The sequence below is a fragment of the Corythoichthys intestinalis genome, chromosome 4 (assembly GCF_030265065.1).
Source record: "Corythoichthys intestinalis isolate RoL2023-P3 chromosome 4, ASM3026506v1, whole genome shotgun sequence".
Taxonomy (NCBI): Eukaryota; Metazoa; Chordata; class Actinopteri; order Syngnathiformes; family Syngnathidae; genus Corythoichthys; species Corythoichthys intestinalis.
In genome coordinates, this window is record NC_080398.1 from 40,608,630 (window position 1) to 40,627,799 (window position 19,170).

A 19,170-nucleotide genomic window follows, 5' to 3' on the forward strand; every position below is an offset into this window, starting at 1 on the left:
TTTCTTGGCCAGAGAGAATATTTAGCGTTGCATTAGCCTTTAAAGGTCTGTGCTGAGTGATGATCAAACACTAAATGTAACTCATAGCATTAGCATAGCATTCCCGTTCAGGTTAACATTAGGTAAATGCTAACGGCGAGTTTCCGCTTAAACTCTCTGACAGCTTTTCGAATACAGTGTATGGCATCCAGGTGGGTATAATTAAAGTTTTCCTGCTGTATTATCACCAAGTTGGTGTTGTCCTTGTAGACACTACAATATGTGCTAGTCTGTCAATGTTCATTCGAAATAGTTGGAATTTTTTATTTATTATGGGAGTATGTTTTTTTTTTTGTTTTTTTTTGGACGAAAACATTTTTACTAAACGTCGACTAAAACTAGACGAAATTAGTCTTGAGTTTTCATCGACAAAAACGAGACTATAAACATATTTTTCACATACATTATCTATATGAACTGTTATTATTATACTTTGAACAATAAGACGATAACCTCCTACATAACCACATTAAGCCAAAGAATTAAAAAAAAAAAAAAATCGTTGAATTCCGTAGAGATGAAAAAAAAAAAAAAAAAAAATACAGAAATGAAGCATCACTTGTCCAAAGAGCATGAGTGCCTTCTAGTGGAGAAAAAATATTTCCTATTATGAAACTAAAAGTACCATATCTTCAGTTTTCCATGGTCAATCGGTGCCAAATAAAAACTGGCAAAGAGGTTAAAATCTGCGCTTTCGAGTCATGTTGGCAGCAGCACTCTATGTAAAATACTTAATTTTTTACGGTGCTTTAAACACGCCACGTAATTGAACTGGTCGGCCTGATCATAGAACAGCAAGCTTGAGTCTGACGGGTATAATGGAGTTATGTGATTATTGTTGCGACGTCTCATTGGTGAAATTGGTAGCGCCACTATTGGCGTCCCTGGCAAAAAAAAAAAAAAAAATCTTATACGTAGAATAAAGAGGAAAATAGAAATGGCTTGTGTAGCCTAAAGTAGCGGCGTTAGAGTAGTGTTTCTTCCTCACAAATCTACTCAAATAAAAAGTATGGCTTAGTAAAACTACTCTTAGATGTACACTTTTCTTCAAAAAGATACTCAAGTAACAGAGTAAATGTAGCTACATGACATTTTACCGTATTTTGACAGATTTTTCAATACCCAAAGAAGGTAATGCTCCATCCTTAAATACATACCAAATCTACAAAGTTTTTTGGGGGGAGTAAATGTTGCTCTCCTACACGTTTTGGTGTCATGTTTACCTTCTACGTCACCCCCCCTAAGGCTACACGTGGGGGTCATTTTACACACGCACACACACACACCCAACCCCCTGCACTCACTCACTCTGTCTCTCTTGCTCACTCTCTCTATAGTGGGAGTCTCTCTCCACGCTGCCTCACTGCACAAAAACTCCACGCAGGAGAAGCGTCTATCTGTCAGAACGAGAGCTGCGCGCTTTGTGCGTTGGATGCCAATATTAGGAGAGGTCCCATTTATAAGAGAGGATTAAAACCCCAACAAATAAAGGTAAGCACAATGAAGCTTTTTCATTTCAAGGATTACAGGCTTTTTAGACATTCTTTTGTGGATTGTTTCATTGTAATAGTCATTTTTTTGCACACTTGTAGCAGCTTTTAATGCACCTTGATAATGAGCAATTTTATGCACGTGATGATAGTTACTGCTTTTGCAGACTATATGGAGGATTTTTCTATATGAGTTCATTAAGAATGCAACAAAAATAATATTATATAGACAATTGCTGCTGTCATAAAGCAATATTTTTAAAGAACGAGTAAGAGTCAACCATGCCTCCTGCACGTTGATGGACAGGATAGGCTCCAGCACCCCCGTGATCCTCGCGAGGGTAAGCAGTTCAGAAGATGATAGAATGAATGGATATTTTAACATTCTTAGCTGTCCAAAAAGTGTCCAAAAAAATCATGTTGAGATAATGAAAACATATTTTGTGCTTTTAATGTGTAGTGTAAAGAGATAAAAGTTTCATGGATAAAATGTGTAAAAATGAAATTTATATGAAGTTTCATGTATGAAAATTAGGGCTGTCAAACGATTAAAATTTTTAATCGAGTTAATTACAGCTTAAAAATTAATTTATCGCAATTAATCGCAATTCAAACCATCTATAAAATATGCCATATTTTTCTGTCAATTATTGTTGGAATGGAAAGATAAGACACAAGATGGATATATACATTCAACATACAGCACATAGGGACTGTATTTGTTTATTATAACAATAAATCAACAAGATGGCATTAACATTATTAACATTCTGTTAAAGCGATCCATGGATAGAGGGACTTGTTCTTAAAAGATAAATGTTAGTACAAGTTATAGAAATTTAAAATATAATATTAATATATATTATTAATAATATTAAAACCCCTCTTAATGTTTTCGTTTTAATAAAATTTGTAAAAATTTCAATCAAAAAATAAACTACTAGCCCGCCATTGTTGATGTCAATAATTACTTACACAATGCTCATGGGTGCTGAAGCCTATAAAATCAGTCTCACGCAAGCGCCAGCAGAGGGCGGCACAACTCCATAAAACACAATTAACATGTGGGCATTTCACTCTACTGTCATTTAAATCTGTCTGAGCGGGGCATATGCGTTAATTGCTTCAAATATTTAACGTGATTAATTTAAAAAATTAATTACCGCCCATTAACGCGATAATTTTGACAGCCCTAATGAAAATATACTGGTATATATATATTTTTTTTAAGCTTTAAAAAAGTCAAATAAAAAATCATTCTAATTCATTTTAATGCTATTGTACAATTCATTTATTATTAATTTAATTAATTCATGTATCGAGTATAGTCCAGTATTTTTTTCTTCTTCTAAATATGCTGTTATAAAAATGTCAAAATAAACCTTGCCTGGTATTTCAAGAAAAAATAACAACAACAACAAAAATTACCCGAATTAAGTTTAGTGCAATTCATTAGTGCTAATTAGATTTTTATTTAATGATAAGTGAAAAGAAATAAATAAGGAATTATAGTGGAATTAATTTTACAAAAACACACAAAGAAAGCCAAATAAGACTTTATTTCATAAAAAAGATTTTTGGATTCTTAACTCATGAGCTCCCATTGATGTTGGTAGACGTCCAATCAGCATTGTTCTTGGCAGCCCTTCTGATTTTTATCTTAGTCTCAGTCTTTTGGCTGAAAATACTTACTTGTCCTAGTCATATTTTAGTCGAGTTTTCGTTGATGAAAACTAAAACTGTTTCATCTATAAAATTCAAAGGTTTTCACCAAAAAATAAATTAGTTTCCAGCTATTTCAAATGAACATAGACAGACGAGCGCATATACTGTAGTAATGTATACAAAGACAACGTCAACTTGGTGATGATAATACACACCCAGTAGGAAAACATTACATTATTTTTAATTATACCAATCTGGACGCTGGGAACTGTATGTAAAAAAAGTTGTCCAAAAGTTTAAGAGGAAGCTCACCACATGTTAATGCTAATGCTAATGCTAACACTACACGTTACATTTCATGTATGATGATTACTCAGCACAGACCTTTAAAATCTAAAGCAACATTGCATATTACGTCTTGTCAATACAAAAAAACAAATCCTACCGTGCGTTTCAAAACAAGCAAGCATGAACTGCGACTGACTTTGAAGGACTTCCTAAACACTGCTCTAAAGCAGGCTGACGTACTACACGTAAAATATGAATATGTCTCATTTTGAACAGAAACTACAACGACACTCACCCTGCTAAGTGCTAACGCGAACGCTATGCTAATGCTACAAGTTACATTTAGTATGTAATGCTCACTCAACACAGACCTTAAAAAGGCTAAAGCAACATTGCATATCTAGCCAAGATAAGAAAGCACGTCACATGAGTGACACGACCAAAACACTGCTACGATGCGTGCTAACTACACATAAAAGATAGGAAAATGCCACACATTGTTAACTTATGATGGAAACTGAAAACTGGCATTCATCTCGTTATCTTTTAGTCTCCTGAAACACCTTTTTAACTCGTTTTTGTCATCTCACCGTCATGAAAAAAATTATTCTTTGACAAAATATTTTAGTTGTCGCCATCGTTAACGAACACAACAATGCGTTCAATTCATATTTACTGGGAGAGCATCTATCGCCGTCAACGGCAGCAAATGAATTAGATCAGACCCTAACCCTAAAATTTTTTGATTTCACATGTATTACTGACTACCAATGGTCCCCGTGCCTTATTTTTCACACCCATGGCTTTACCTTGCCTACGTGTACTAAACCAGTCCAAAAAGCGAGAGTCAAGCGATCCGCAAATATTGACACGGTTGAAGCGCGGCGTCCAATCGGGCTCTCGCGTTCCGATAAACACTCTGCATGGGTTCGATCAGCGCGGGCGTGACAGACTAAACACAGCGCACGTGGGTTGTAAACATTCTCCCGGATTAAACCCCCCCTCGAGGACGGCTGTGTTTCCGCAGAGAATGTTTAATTATTGATTTTTGTGGCTTCACAGCTTCTTCTGCTAGTTAAATATCATTCAAATACGGGTATATTTGAAAGAGTCCTGAGTAAAAGTGACTTTAGAATGAAACAAAGTTTTAACATTGACTATGACATCACCCGGCATGACTCAGTGAATCGTCACTCAATTGTCGACACGGTTGATAGTGTCCTACTTTGCAGGTGTTGTTTAGAGGCGTGTTAGATCTCGTCTTTGAATGGGAGAGTGACGCTAGGTTTTGTCTAGGAGCATGTTATTACCTCCGCCAAGTCCAAAGTGCCTTGAGGCCGGATAAATGTTTTTTTTTTTTCCCAAAAGGTTGTGTGATGTTACACAGGGGGAGACGTTATCAAAAACTATCTATTTATTTAAAAATGTACTGTATATATTTTATTATCCTGTCCTCTTCAGCTGCTCAGAAACTGAGAATAGGGATCTGAGCATACCTGTAACCTGAGGCCATTGGCAATCTTACAAATAGTGACGTATGCCCTTACAAATTGGTGACTAATCTTACAACTTTGTATATAGCGTGCAATATGAAACAAAAATAAAACTCAATTTTTAAAATAATATGAATTTATTGGTGGTATTGTAACATATAACCTGGTGCCAAGGGCGAAGGTTTGCATAGTGACGGTAGGGACATAACACTACCAACTTTTCAGGATGCTCAAATTGTCCCCACCAACTTTTAAGCGACCTTAAAAGATGAATCTGTTTTGGTCACGACCCACAGCTCGTAACCATAGGTGAGGGTAGGGACATACAGTGCCTTGCAAAAGTATTCTGCCCCCTTGAATCTTGCAACCTTTCGCCACATTTCAGGCTTCAAACATAAAGATATAAAATTTTAATTTTTTGTCAAGAATCAACAACAAGTGGGACACAATCGTGAAGTGGAACAACATTTATTGGATAATTTAAACTTTTTTAACAAATAAAAAACTGAAAAGTGGGGCGTGCAATATTATTCAGCCCCTTTACTTTCAGTGCAGCAAACTCACTCCAGAAGTTCAGTGAGGATCTCTGAATGATCCAGTGTTGTCCTAAATGACCGATGATGATATATAGAATCCACCTATGTGTAATCAAGTCTCCGTATAAATGAACCTGCTCTGTGATAGTCTCAGGGTTCTGTTTAAAGTGCAGAGAGCATTATGAAAACCAAGGAACACACCAGGCAGGTCCGAGATACTGTTGTGGAGAAGTTTAAAGCCGGATTTGGATACAAAAAGATTTCCCAAACTTTAAACATCTCAAGGAGCACTGTGCAAGCCATCATATTGAAATGGAAGGAGCATCAGACCACTGCAAATCTACCAAGACCCGGCCGTCCTTCCAAACTTTCTTCTCAAACAAGGAGAAAACTGATCAGAGATGCAGCCAAGAGGCCCATGATCACTCTGGATGAACTGCAGAGATTTACAGCTGAGGTGGGAGAGTCTGTCCATAGGACAACAATCAGTCGTACACTGCACAAATCTGGCCTTTATGGAAGAGTGGCAAGAAGAAAGCCATTTCTCAAAGATATCCATAAAAAGTCTCGTTTAAAGTTTGCCACAAGCCACCTGGGAGACACACCAAACATGTGGAAGAAGGTGCTCTGGTCAGATGAAACCAAAATTGAACTTTTTGGCCACAATGCAAAACGATATGTTTGGCGTAAAAGCAACACAGCTCATCACCCTGAACACACCATCCCCACTGTCAAACATGGTGGTGGCAGCATCATGGTTTGGGCCTGCTTTTCTTCAGCAGGGACAGAAGATGGTTAAAATTGACGGGAAGATGGATGCAGCCAAATACAGGAACATTCTGGAAGAAAACCTGTTGGTATCTGCACAAGACCTGAGCCTGGGACGGAGATTTATCTTCCAACAGGATAATGATCCAAAACATGAAGCCAAATCTACAATGGAATGGTTCAAAAATAAACGTATCCAGGTGTTAGAATGGCCAAGTCAAAGTTCAGACCTGAATCCAATCGAGAATCTGTGGAAAGAGCTGAAGACGGCTGTTCACAAACAACCTCACTGAGCTCGAGCTGTTTTGCAAGGAAGAATGGGCAAGAATGTCAGTCTCTCGATGTGCAAAACTGATAGAAACATACACCAAGTGACTTGCAGCTGTAATTGGAGCAAAAGGTGGCGCTACAAAGTATTAACGCAAGGGGGCCGAATAATATTGCACGCCCCACTTTTCAGTTTTTTATTTGTTAAAAAAGTTTCAATTATCCAATAAATTTTGTTCCACTTCACGATTGTGTCCCACTTATTGTTGATTCTTGACAAAAAATTAAAATTTTATATCTTTATGTTTGAAGCCTGAAATGTGGCGAAAGGTTGCAAGGTTCAATGGGGCCGAATACTTTTGCAAGGCACTGTAGATCGACTGGTAAATCAAGAAATTTTCCTTTTGGGCTCAGCTCCTTCTTCACTACAACGGACCGGTGCAGAGTTCGCATCACTGCAGATGCTGCACCGATCCGCCTGTCAATCTCCCGTTCCTTCCTGCCCTCGCTCATGAACAAGACCCCAAGAGACTTAAACTCCTCCACTTGGGGCAGGATCTCATCCCCGACCAGTAGAGGGCACGCCACCCTTTTCCAACTCAGGACCATGACTTGTTGACTTTTTATTGCCACTAGTTGGCGGTGCAGAGTTGATGCAAATGATCCCCTATAGGACCCTTCAGGGTACAAATCTCACCAAGCACGGCAAGTTTGGCACAGATATGTTGTATGTCTGCCAAGTTATGACTGTTCAAAATTTGTGGCGAGACAAAATGGCGATGGTAATTTTTCACTTTCCGGTTGGACCCCTCTGCTTCAACGAAACCTCAATATTTTTCATCAAGCATCTGAACACATGCCTTAAGGTTCCCCTGATGCAGGTTTGAGGTCAAAGGATTTTTTTTTTCCCCTTGGAGGAGGAGCCTGTCTCATAAAAATGGGGGCGCCAGGCCTAATGTGTAATATTTCATGCAGTCGTGTTTAAGCTGGGATACCTTTCATACATGCCAGCTATAAAAAAGACTAAACCTTGGATTAGGGAGTTATTAGTCATTTACGGAATTTGGTGTGTTGCCCCATAAAATTGCCGACTTTGGCACCTTGCCCAGGTCAGGCCTGTGAATAAAAACTCACCATATTGATAACCTAAGATCTCATATGTCTCATGAACAGTCTCACCAATTCTAAGGAGGATCCAACTAACGTCCAAGGTGGTAATGTCTCAGATATGCACCCTGTAACTTGGTATAAATTTCACATTCAATCCAAAATAGCTGACTTCCTGTTGGGTTTTAAATACGGGTGCAAGAGACTTTTTGGAGCAGTTTTGCACAAGGTATTTACTCCAAGAATTTTATCGCTCTATGTTGAAAAAACCCAATAGGAGAGGCCTTTTTGAAAAATGTTGAGCCATTTTTTTAAAAACATTTTTTTCGCAAAGTTGCAAAATTTCCAAGCCGCATGTATATGCAAATTTTGGTAAGTTTTTGAGCATGTTAACATACCTTTGAATATGCCATTTTCATTTGCCTTGAAAAAATCCTTTGTCGCATTTTATTATTGTTTTTGTTACTATTTAAAAATCTTTGAATTTGAATTTCTAGCCTCAAATATTAATGACTATTATCTAAATGTTTAAATTAGATTTTTTTTTTGGATGGCAGGGATAAGCTCACTTGCTCACAGCTATAAAACTTGTACGCTGCAAGACCAAAATTGCATGTTACATCTAAAGGCTCCTGTTTTTCTACGAGCCTACACCATAAACATACATGCAATCAAAAAGAAGAAAAAAAGGAGGAAAAATCCTATTTGTAGTTTCAACAGCATGTTCCTTGTGTTTTGATTGGAAGAAATGACATGCTTCTATTACACCCATTTTCAACAGCCGATGTAGCAGTTGTTCAAGGGTTGAACGAATCTTGCGTAACGCCGCAATAACTCCTCCGAGGTATCGACCTGATTGATCGTCCATGTGTTTCGTATCACGGTCACGCGTTCGCCTCGGAGCCGCGGCTCATAAACATCACCTTCAAAGAGTGAGCTGTTGAATCTTTCTGCAAAGGTTTGCATGTAAAGACCCCCCTCTCCGGTTATGTTGAGAAGCTTAAGTTTCTAATTAGAGGGGCAAGGTACCCCTCGCTAATGACATCATCACCACCACCCCCCTAACCCCCAAGCAAAATCTGCTTGGGCAGCAGCTGCTTTGAGATGTTAGATGTTAGGACCCTACCTACCTTATAATTTGACTTTACAGCTCGCTGTCGCCTTGTTTTTGTTGGATCTTTGCGCTCCTGGGAACTTCCCCGTGAGAAAAACGTTATGCAAACGAAATGGCTTTTAAAATTTGAGGTTAATCAGTGCATCACAATACTTTTGTCTAAACGTATGCATTGTACAAAAAGCAGTTGACAGAAACTAAAATTTAAGTCAACTAATTAGTTGGGGCTTTGCAAGGCAAAGTAGGCCCATCCTATAATTTTTCACCAAATCAAAAAATTTACACATAAAAAAATTCTAAGACGGTAAGGAGCATAAACGTTGTATACAGAATTTGGCAAAAACCTACGGTTCGCCCAAAATTCGCCAAAAACCTGCCCATTCATTTCTAATGGAATGCCATTGACAGCCATGTATGTCCAAATTTCCCATTTATTTTCAATGGCAGGAAAAGATAGTTTTTTGTCATTATTTGACCACTAAACATGATAGGCAACTGGCGCCCAAGTAAGTCGATGCCATTGACGGCCATGTACGTCCAAATTTCCCCTTCATTTTCAATGGTAGAAAAACGTGTGGTTGCGATTTTTGACCAAAAACTTAGCAGTAAAGCTCATTGACATTCAACTGCCGTCCAAGTAAGTCGATGCCATTGACAGCCGTGTGTCCCCCAAATGTCCCCAAATCAACAGAAAGTGACATGATAGATCTGTATCTACCTCAGCAAAGCCCGATTGCAATTTATCCAGAAATTGCAGTTTTTACTTTCAATTTAATTATCAAGTTTTCACAGAAAACTAAACGTTATCGGTTCAAAATCAAACATTTGTTAAGTAAATCTGACTTCTGTACTCAACATTTGAAGTAGCAGGAATCAGACCCTCAATGGCAATCACAATGGCAGCGGATTACCCAGACAACTGAGCTAAACGCGCTAGCTTACTGCCCAATAGCCATCACGCTCTTAACTCATTGCCTGCCATTGATGACGATAATCATCCAATTCATATGAACTGGGAGGACTGGTTGTAAAAGCTCATCTTTCAGTGCCATTGACGGCGATAGATGTCCAATCCATTTTGACTGGGAGGGTTAATTTCCTCTGGGCTTCCCAAGGTGGTGCAAATTTACAAATGAAATTGAGTCCACTGTTTCTTTGGGCAGCTTATACGATTTTACTAGGGATGTACCGAAGGTAAAATTCTTCCCGAAAACCGAATATTGGAAACACTTGGTCGAAAAACCGAAAAATACACATACATATAATTATTTTATTTCATTTTTTATAATTTAATTTAATTTCATTATTTTCAGATTACAAATAAAATTGGAACCGGGGCACTTCAGGGGCCATTTAAATTAGAGAGGGGGCCAGTGCCCCTGTGGCCCCCTGTTAAAGCTGCCACTGGGAGGGTGCGTTCCCGGCTACACTGAGCTGGCTTCATCATAGCATTCTATTCGGTGGACGTAGACACACACGTCGCGGCAAATTTGGGATACTCGAAAAATGGGTCTCACACCTCCAATTGCTAAGCTAAATGAGACTTCGATGTACGTTTGTGTGGAACTGTAAGGCAAAGGCAAGAAAAATTTATTTATATAGCACATTTCAACACAAGGCAATTTAACCCTTTAACACCGAACATGTCGGATGCGACACGTTTACGCATATCATCTTTGAAGCTACGTCACCCACATGCCCCTGGTTGCTCTCATTTGAAAGTACGGAAGTTGATGTCCACACCAGTTTTTATTTGAAGTCAATCGACCAAGTAAAACGGGAGATAATGTCATTTGAGTTTTATAGTTTTATTGCACTCATAAATATGCAGTAACACGCAGCATAGACCATGTGTCTATCTCCATATTTCCATCATTACTTGTCCTTTTTTCAAAACCGAAAGCAGCACAAAAGACTACATATCCCAAGAGCCGCTGTGATGTCAAGAAGGACGAACCTAATGTGAACATTTTTAATAAATTGATGAGCAAGGCACCAACTAAGGAAAAGGAGACACGCAAAGTAAGCAACGGCCGGTTGGATTGAGCGAGCGAATTTGAAACGTGCAGAATGAATCGAAAACTAAATTTAGCGCGAGCTAATGCATTATTTCATTAACTCAAGGAATAGGATGAGCTGTATTTGCCATTTTCCTCGGATTAGTCAGCGTCTCGGCGAGTAGAAGTGACAGCAGCGCGCAAACGGCAGAAGAGTAGGCTGTGTGGCGTTGTATGTGACGCAGCTCAGTGACCTGTTCAAAAACAAATTTTGAGTGTGCAAATAAAAAAAATTTTTTTTTTTTAATTGGTCGCATGCCTGAAAAAATTGAATTGAACTGAACTACTTGTCAATATTTTTGAAAATACTTTTTTTCAATGTTATATATTTTTTTTTCTTCACTATGAATCATTTCAATTTTTATATACAGTGCCTTGCAAAAGTATTCAGCCCCCTTGAACCTTGCAACCTTTCGCCACATTTCAGGCTTCAAACATAAAGATATAAAATTTTAATTTTTTGTCAAGAATCAACAACAAGTGGGACACAATCGTGAAGTGGAACAAAATTTATTGGATAATTGAAACTTTTTTAACAAATAAAAAACTGAAAAGTGGGGCGTGCAATATTATTCGGCCCCCTTGCATTAATACTTTGTAGCGCCACCTTTTGCTCCAATTACAGCTGCAAGTCGCTTGGGGTATGTTTCTATCAGTTTTGCATACCGAAAGACTGACATTCTTGCCCATTCTTCCTTGCAAAACAGCTCGAGCTCAGTGAGGTTGGATGGAGAGTGTTTGTGAACAGCAGTCTTAAGCTCTTTCCACAGATTATCGATTGGATTCAGGTCTGGACTTTGACTTGGCCATTCTAACACCTGGATACGTTTATTTTTGAACCATTCTATTGTAGATTTGGCTTTAGGTTTTGGATCATTGTCCTGTTGGAAGATAAATCTCCTTCCCAGTCTCAGGTCTTGTGCAGATACCAAAAGGTTTTCTTCCAGAATGTTCCTGTATTTGGCTGCATCCATCTTCCCGTCAATTTTAACCATCTTCCCTGTCCCTGCTGAAGAAAAGCAGGCCCAAACCATGATGCTGCCACCACCATGTTTGACAGTGGGGACGGTGTGTTCAGGGTGATGAGCTGTGTTGCTTTTACGCCAAACATATCGTTTTGCATTGTGGCCAAAAAGTTCAATTTTGGTTTCATCTGACCAGAGCACCTTCTTCCACATGTTTGGTGTGTCTCCCAGGTGGCTTGTGGCAAACTTTAAACGAGACTTTTTATGGATATCTTTGAGAAATTGCTTTCTTCTTGCCACTCTTCCATAAAGGCCAGATTTGTGCAGTGTACGACTGATTGTTGTCCTATGGACAGACTCTCCCACCTCAGCTGTAGATCTCTGCAGTTCATCTAGAGTGATCATGGGCCTCTTGGCTGCATCTCTGATCAGTTTTCCCCTTGTTTGAGAAGAAAGTTTGGAAGGACGGCCGGGTCTTGGTAGATTTGCAGTGGTCTGATGCTCCTTCCATTTCAATATGATGGCTTGCACAGTGCTCCTTGAGATGTTTAAAGCTTGGGAAATCTTTTTGTATCCAAATCCGGCTTTAAACTTCTCCACAACAGTATCTCGGACCTGCCTGGTGTGTTCCTTGGTTTTCATAATGCTCTCTGCACTTTAAACAGAACCCTGAGACTATCACAGAGCAGGTGCATTTATACAGAGACTTGATTCCACACAGGTGGATTCTACTTATCATCATCGGTCATTTAGGACAACATTGGATCATTCAGAGATCCTCACTGAACTTCTGGATTGAGTTTGCTGCACTGAATGTAAAGGGGCCGAATAATATTGCACGCCCCACTTTTCAGTTTTTTATTTATTAAAAAAGTTTAAATTATCCAATAAATGTTGTTCCACTTCACGATTGTGTCCCACTTGTTGTTGATTCTTGACAAAAAAATTAAAATTTTATATCTTTATGTTTGAAGCCTGAAATGTGGCGAAAGGTTGCAAGATTCAAGGGGGCCGAATACTTTTGCAAGGCACTGTAGATGTGTGTTCGAGAAGCTTAATTGCATGTACATATATACCTTTGATAAGGTGATGGGTACAATACCTAAATTCACAAAGAGATATCCTCCAAACCCTTTTTGTGTTGGATGATATATATAATTTCTTTAATCACTATTTTGCACTGTATATAACCTGTTTTGACCATAGTATGTGTTAAGACCCAAAACGCCTATGACCATACCTGCTGTTTGTGTTGAATTGTCAAACACAAAACTATTCAATCTTATTTTTTCAATTCAATGTTTATCTTAACAAGTTAAATAAATATTATCAAGCTTCAAAACGGTTGGTCGAGCATGTTTGGTTGTCAGTGGGACATCAACGTTACAAATTTTGAAAAAAGATTTTGGGATTTCTTTTTTTGTCTTTTTGGGTCCAAAATGTGGATTAAAATTGGTCAGTGAAGAAAACAACAGTTTGGACATGAAGTTCAAGGTGTTCTGAAAAAAGGGACCCAACTTGGCCATTATGAACAGTTTTTTCTTTGAAATATAAAGGCAACATCAAAGGCATGCAAATTCGGCCAAAATAGGCTTAGGTGTTAAAGGGTTAAAGTGCTTTACATCACACGATTATCATAAAAATCCCATTAAATCACTAGAACATCAAAACAACCACAATCGAAACAGGAAATAATATTTTACATGAAAATCACATTTAATCACGAATAGTAAAAAAAAAAAAAATCAACAACAACAAAAAACTATCCAGTTCTTGCCGAAACTAGTAAAGCTCTTTACGAGACTAATGTCGCCTTCTCATTAAAATAAGACTTGGTGTTTTCTTGTGCAACAAGTCAAATCGATCGAAAGCCAAGCAAGTGGCCCGAATCCTAGTTGCAAACAAGCCGAGTGAAGTCGCTCCTAGTCCCGAAAAAAGTGACAAAATTAGGAAGTTGTCATGCTATAAACGTATCGTACTAAACCACAGCAAATGTACATGGATGCATTTGAATACTACCGTAATTTTCAGACTATAAGGCGCACCTGACAATAAGCCGCCACCCACCAAATTTGACACGAAAACAACATTTGTTCATAGATAATCCACACTGGACTATAAGACAGAGGTGTCCTCACTGTATTATGGGATATACACCAAAAGATATTAACCAGTAACAATTTATTTGACAGTGGCAACATACGACAGTCAGAGGACCAAATGAACCACCATGAAGCATAAAACCAAAGCAAAGCTTCATTGTTTCAAGAAGCTTCATTTGGCCATCACTGCTCCCTTGGGGGAGACAGTCAACCTCTACTCCCACCTTCTGTCAACACTGTTGTCATCCAGCATGCCTACTAGCATGCATTGCGGCACTACAAGTGTGAATAACAATCAAAATTTATGTTCTGTGCTAAATACTTCTTCAGTTACTCCAGTTGTTTCATTAATTGTTAGTTTGGGTATTTGGTAAAACTTGACTGTGGTAAAGAATAAAAGTTAATACACTCATGTAAAGCTGTCAGAACAAAAGGGGCGAACAAAGAGGATGCTGGGATACACACATACACATACACATACAGTAGTAGTCCCTCTTAGCCAATTAAGTATGTTACGTTCAGTAAACTCTGGGAGCTGCGAGTACCAGCCGTACTGTATTTTTGCTTTTCGTATCCTGAAATTTCTTTCGTAACTAAATTTATTCACGCTATTGGCGTGTCTTAACCTGAAAATTCTGTATGCAGAGACATAAGACGTTCGTAAGTAGACTGTGTAAGAATATGAGTAACATCTATTTAAGCTCACAAACTAGCACGACGAATAGAAAGCTTTTTTTTGTGTGTGTGTGTTACTAAGATTGTATGACTTTATTGTTGTCACTTTTGCCGATTCCCGTGCTCCGTAAATGTCAAAATCTGCCCCAAATTTTAACGTCCAACTTCGGAAGCACGCCGACTGGACTGTCATCACCGCTCTCGTCACGTCGTTTCCATCAACCGCCTCCGCAGAGTCATGATTCCATCTATTATTTACGCCCGGTTCTCAAATCAGCCAAAGCCAACCTGACAGATCTCCATCCCCGGTGTACGTCTGACAGCTGTGAACGGCCGCCCGCACATCCTATCGTTTGTTCACGCTCCAAGCAGTCGCCGCATCACATCACGGCGATCCGTTCGACCGTGACGACGTCGCCGGCCGGATGTTGGCGTGTGATTCCGATGAGGAGGAGGTGGAAGGGGGGGGCGTTTGTCAGGAAGCGACGTGTAATGAGACGAGACAGCTGGCAGGTTCAGAAGAGGTTAACGGCTAAGCGTGCATGGCAGACGGCCTGAAAAAAAAACAAGAGAAAATTGACGTTAGACAGAGTTTTCAAGGATTCTTGGTGGAATTTTGGGAAGTCACGTAGTGAGATTTACTGACAGACGTCCACTCCAGTTCAAAAGGGTTGAGCGTTTATTGTCGTCACTGAAAGGCATCGTTACATAAGACTCAAAAGTAGTTGTCCAAATGATTTAAAGACTTCCATGTTGCTAGAACTTCTTGTCTGTTGTGATGTAATATTGATTCTAATGACAACAATATGATATTTGCTGATAGTCAAAAATCTGACACAATTTGATTGAATTTATTAGGCCTTTGATTGATTAAATAGACTGATGGGTTTATATTGAACACAACCGGTTACATTTCATTTAAAGCAGACATGTCCAAAGTCCGGCCCGGGGGCCAAATGCGGCCCGCGGTCAAATTTCATCCGGCCCCCAGCCTCTGTCATAAGATCAATCACATCTGGCCCGCACACATACTTAATAAATTGGTCAGCAGTACCGCCACCAGCATATGAAGTAGGTTACACACTAAATACTGCTCCTCATTTACCCACTAAAAGGCAGCAGCACTCTAAGCAACATTACCCCGTGTGACCCTTTACTCCCAATTTTCTAAAATGGCGACAATCAACAAAAAAAAGTTGACTACGACCGCCGACGCTTCAAGGATAGGTGAAAATTGGACTATTTCTTCACTAAAATACACAACAACCGTGTCTGCCTCATTTGCAAAGAGACAGTCGCTGTTTTTAAAGAGTTCAATGTGAGGCGGTATTACCAAACAGGACACGCTGACCTGTACGATAAGATTACAGGCAGCGAGAAATTGAAGCAACCTGAAGCTAGTTTAATTTCACAGCAGCAGTATTTCGCAAGAGCCCGAGAGTCGAAAGAGAACGCCACAAGGCTGGTTGCGAGATTGTTGAAATTATTACCGTATTGGCCCCAATATAAGACGGCCCTGATTATAAGACGACCCCCTCTTTTTCAAGATTCAAGTTTGAATAAAAACTTTTTGAACACCAAATTAATTTTTATACAGAAAATAATTACAGTACATCCGAAACAAATGATTATAACAATATATTTGAGAGAAAAAGCATGTTATTTTGCCTCATTCAAATCTTAATATCTGAACATTTAAATATGTAAACGAAAGTGCAATCACATTCGTAAATGAATGGCTTCTGGTTTTTGAAATGTAAATAAACCAATCTATTGTGATAAAACAAAATTCCAATAACTGCATTAACCATCAAAGTGAAGTTTAACTGTAACTGTAGTCTTGAAACAAATCTGAAAGGAAAAAACATTGCAAAAAAAAATAATGCAAACTGGTTAAACTTGAGAGTAGCTGAGATCTGTCATGACAGAACATCACTTCAATGATATCTGGCGCCATCTAGCGTTTCGAAATGGGTTTAACGTCTAGACCGCGAATATAAGACCACCCCCACTTTTTCAGTCTTATTTCCATGCAAAAAACACTGTCTTATATTAGGGCCAATATTGTAATTAAAAAAGATGATGAGGCAAATGTGACACACAGAATGGCTTGCTAAAATTTGCTTAAATATATTGTTCTATGTAAAGGTTGTCAGCCAAGGTCGGCCCCCCACATTTTTACCACACCCAATCTGGCTCCCTTTGCAAAACGTTTGGACACCCCTGATCTAAAGCAATAAAAAATACAAGCAATACTAATGTTCAAACGAGATTTGTCCGATAATATCAGTCATTTAAAATAATATCGGAAAATACCGGCATTGTTTTTGCGCCAACATATATGTTGGCTTAAAAAGCATACAACATGACAAAAAAAGTCTTAAATAGCATTATTATGTGAATTAGAATCATATTTTGAGTAGGGGTGTCAAACGGTTAAAATTTTTAATCGAGTTAATCACAGCTTTAAAATTAATTAATCGTAATTAATCGCAATTCAAACCATCTATAAAATATGCCATATTTTTCTGTAAATTATTGTTGGAATGGAAAGATGAGACAAGATGGATATATACATTCAACATACGGTACATAAGTACTGTATTTGTTTATTATAACAATAAAGCAACAAGATGGCATTACCATTATTAACATTGTTAAAGTGATCCATGGATAGAAAGACTTGTAGTCCTTAAAAGATAAATGTTAGTACAAGTTATAGAAATTTTATATGAAAACCCCTCTTAATGTTTTCGTTTTAATAAAATTTGTAAAATTTTAAATCAAAAAATAAACTAGTAGCCTGCCATTGTTGATGCCAATAATTACTTACACAATGCTCATGGGTGCTGAAGCCTATAAAATCAGTCGCACACAAGCGCTAGCAGAGGGCGACAAAACTCCGAAAAACACAACAAGTACACATTTCACTGTGCTGTCATTTTAATGTTGGAGCGGGGCATGTGCGTTAATTGCGTCAAATATTTTACTGTGATAAATTTTAAAAATTAATTACCGCCCGTTAACGCGATCATTTTGACAGCCCTAATTTTGAGACAATTCGACTATATACAACAATGTAGCAATAGCAAAGCGCAGATGATGACAAATTAGTCTTTTAATCTGCCGGTTAGCCACGCCTACCATTATAGGGCTCTAGCGTCCCCAACAGGTGGATGACGTCAGCGGGAGAATGGGCTCATCAGTTTTACTATTCAGCCCATTGAGGGGGAATTATTCAGAATGAGGAAAACGTGACGAAGAGAGCCGCAAAATGTCCTTGTGTCAGTCTCTCTACGCCAATATTTTTACAGGATATTCTTTTTATCCAAGTACTTTTCCCCAATAGCTTAATAAATGGCTTGAGAAGGACCAGTCAGCCCGTCGAGGGGGAATTATTCACAACGAGGAAAACGTGACGAAGAGAGCTGCAAAATGTCATTGTTTCTGTCTCCCTCCTTCAATATTTTTACAGGATATTCTTTTTGTCCAAGTATTTTTTTCCCCAATTGCTAAATAAATGGCATGGTCATGACAAATAACAGTCTTGTGCTAAATGGAATATGAACTAATAAAAATGCACTTATTCAGGACGACTTTCCCCGGCTTCGGAGAATGTAAACAAACCAAGAGGCGTGACAGCTAGCCGACATGCTAACCCAAACCGAGTGATGTTTCAAAGTCTTCGAAGTGGAAAATCACACATAACTAGCCCGGAACTTTTGACATGACGACTGGGTTGTCGATTGTCTTCGCTGATCGGCAAAGCGTCCGGCGGAGAGCAATTTACAGTTCGTTCCACGGAGGAGGGTGGCTGCAGTTGTTGTGCAGCTAATGTGCATGAGGAGAGCTTTTTACATGCCTATCAATGATAAAACAATAAATAGTCATTTATTTAAAGAAAGTTTGTAGTGTTTACTTTGTGTTAGTATTTGACATAATACAAAAAACGATGTTTACTCACTTCCTCTTAAGTCCCATGGTCCCACAGTTGTAGGGCTTGTTTTGGCCAATATCCACCGGTGAATAGGAACCTTGTCACCGCTGAGCACATACATAGAATGACCTCGAGATGTCTCCAAACTAAGATGCTTGGCATTTTTTAATTGAGCAAAGACCATTTGCATTCATGGTGCACAATTAAAATGAAAAAACAAGAATTATAAACTCATTACATATAACAACTGCGTTACCAGAAAGAAATAGTCACAAAGAAAAGTAATAAAACACATAATTTATGATTAAAAATCTGTGCAAAAGCCCAGCAAAATGCATCTTGGGAATTGTCAGCCTATACAACACACCCCAAATTGTTAACTACATTTACTTAAGGGTATGAATCACCAATTTCATGACAATTCACAACGGATTCTTTGAAAAACTAAACAATATTGGCTAATACTTATTATAAAGTCTGCCATGATCCGATTCAAATCAAGAACTTTCGAATAATGATCCGTTACTAGTGTTGTATAGATATCGATGCTAATATCGAAAGATGCCCTGATGTAGCACTAAAATGCTTTTCGGCATGCGCATCTTTCGTGGCACGCCAGACCCACTTAGAGTGTTAGTTGCCAAGAATCTCAATCTTGGTCTCATCT

The 19,170-nt window shown here is 38.6% G+C and overlaps 1 protein-coding gene across 1 annotated transcript in view; it reads left to right on the plus strand.

The window, feature by feature from the left end:
- The first annotated feature begins 1,382 nt into the window (after positions 1–1,382).
- LOC130915021 (protein FAM110C-like) overlaps positions 1,383–19,170 on the plus strand; it is a 40,147-nt gene continuing 22,359 nt past the window's right edge. Inside the window, exon 1 of the mRNA XM_057834689.1 lies at positions 1,383–1,530. The gene's annotated coding sequence lies outside the window, so the exon portion shown is untranslated. The remainder of the gene's footprint in view (positions 1,531–19,170) is intronic.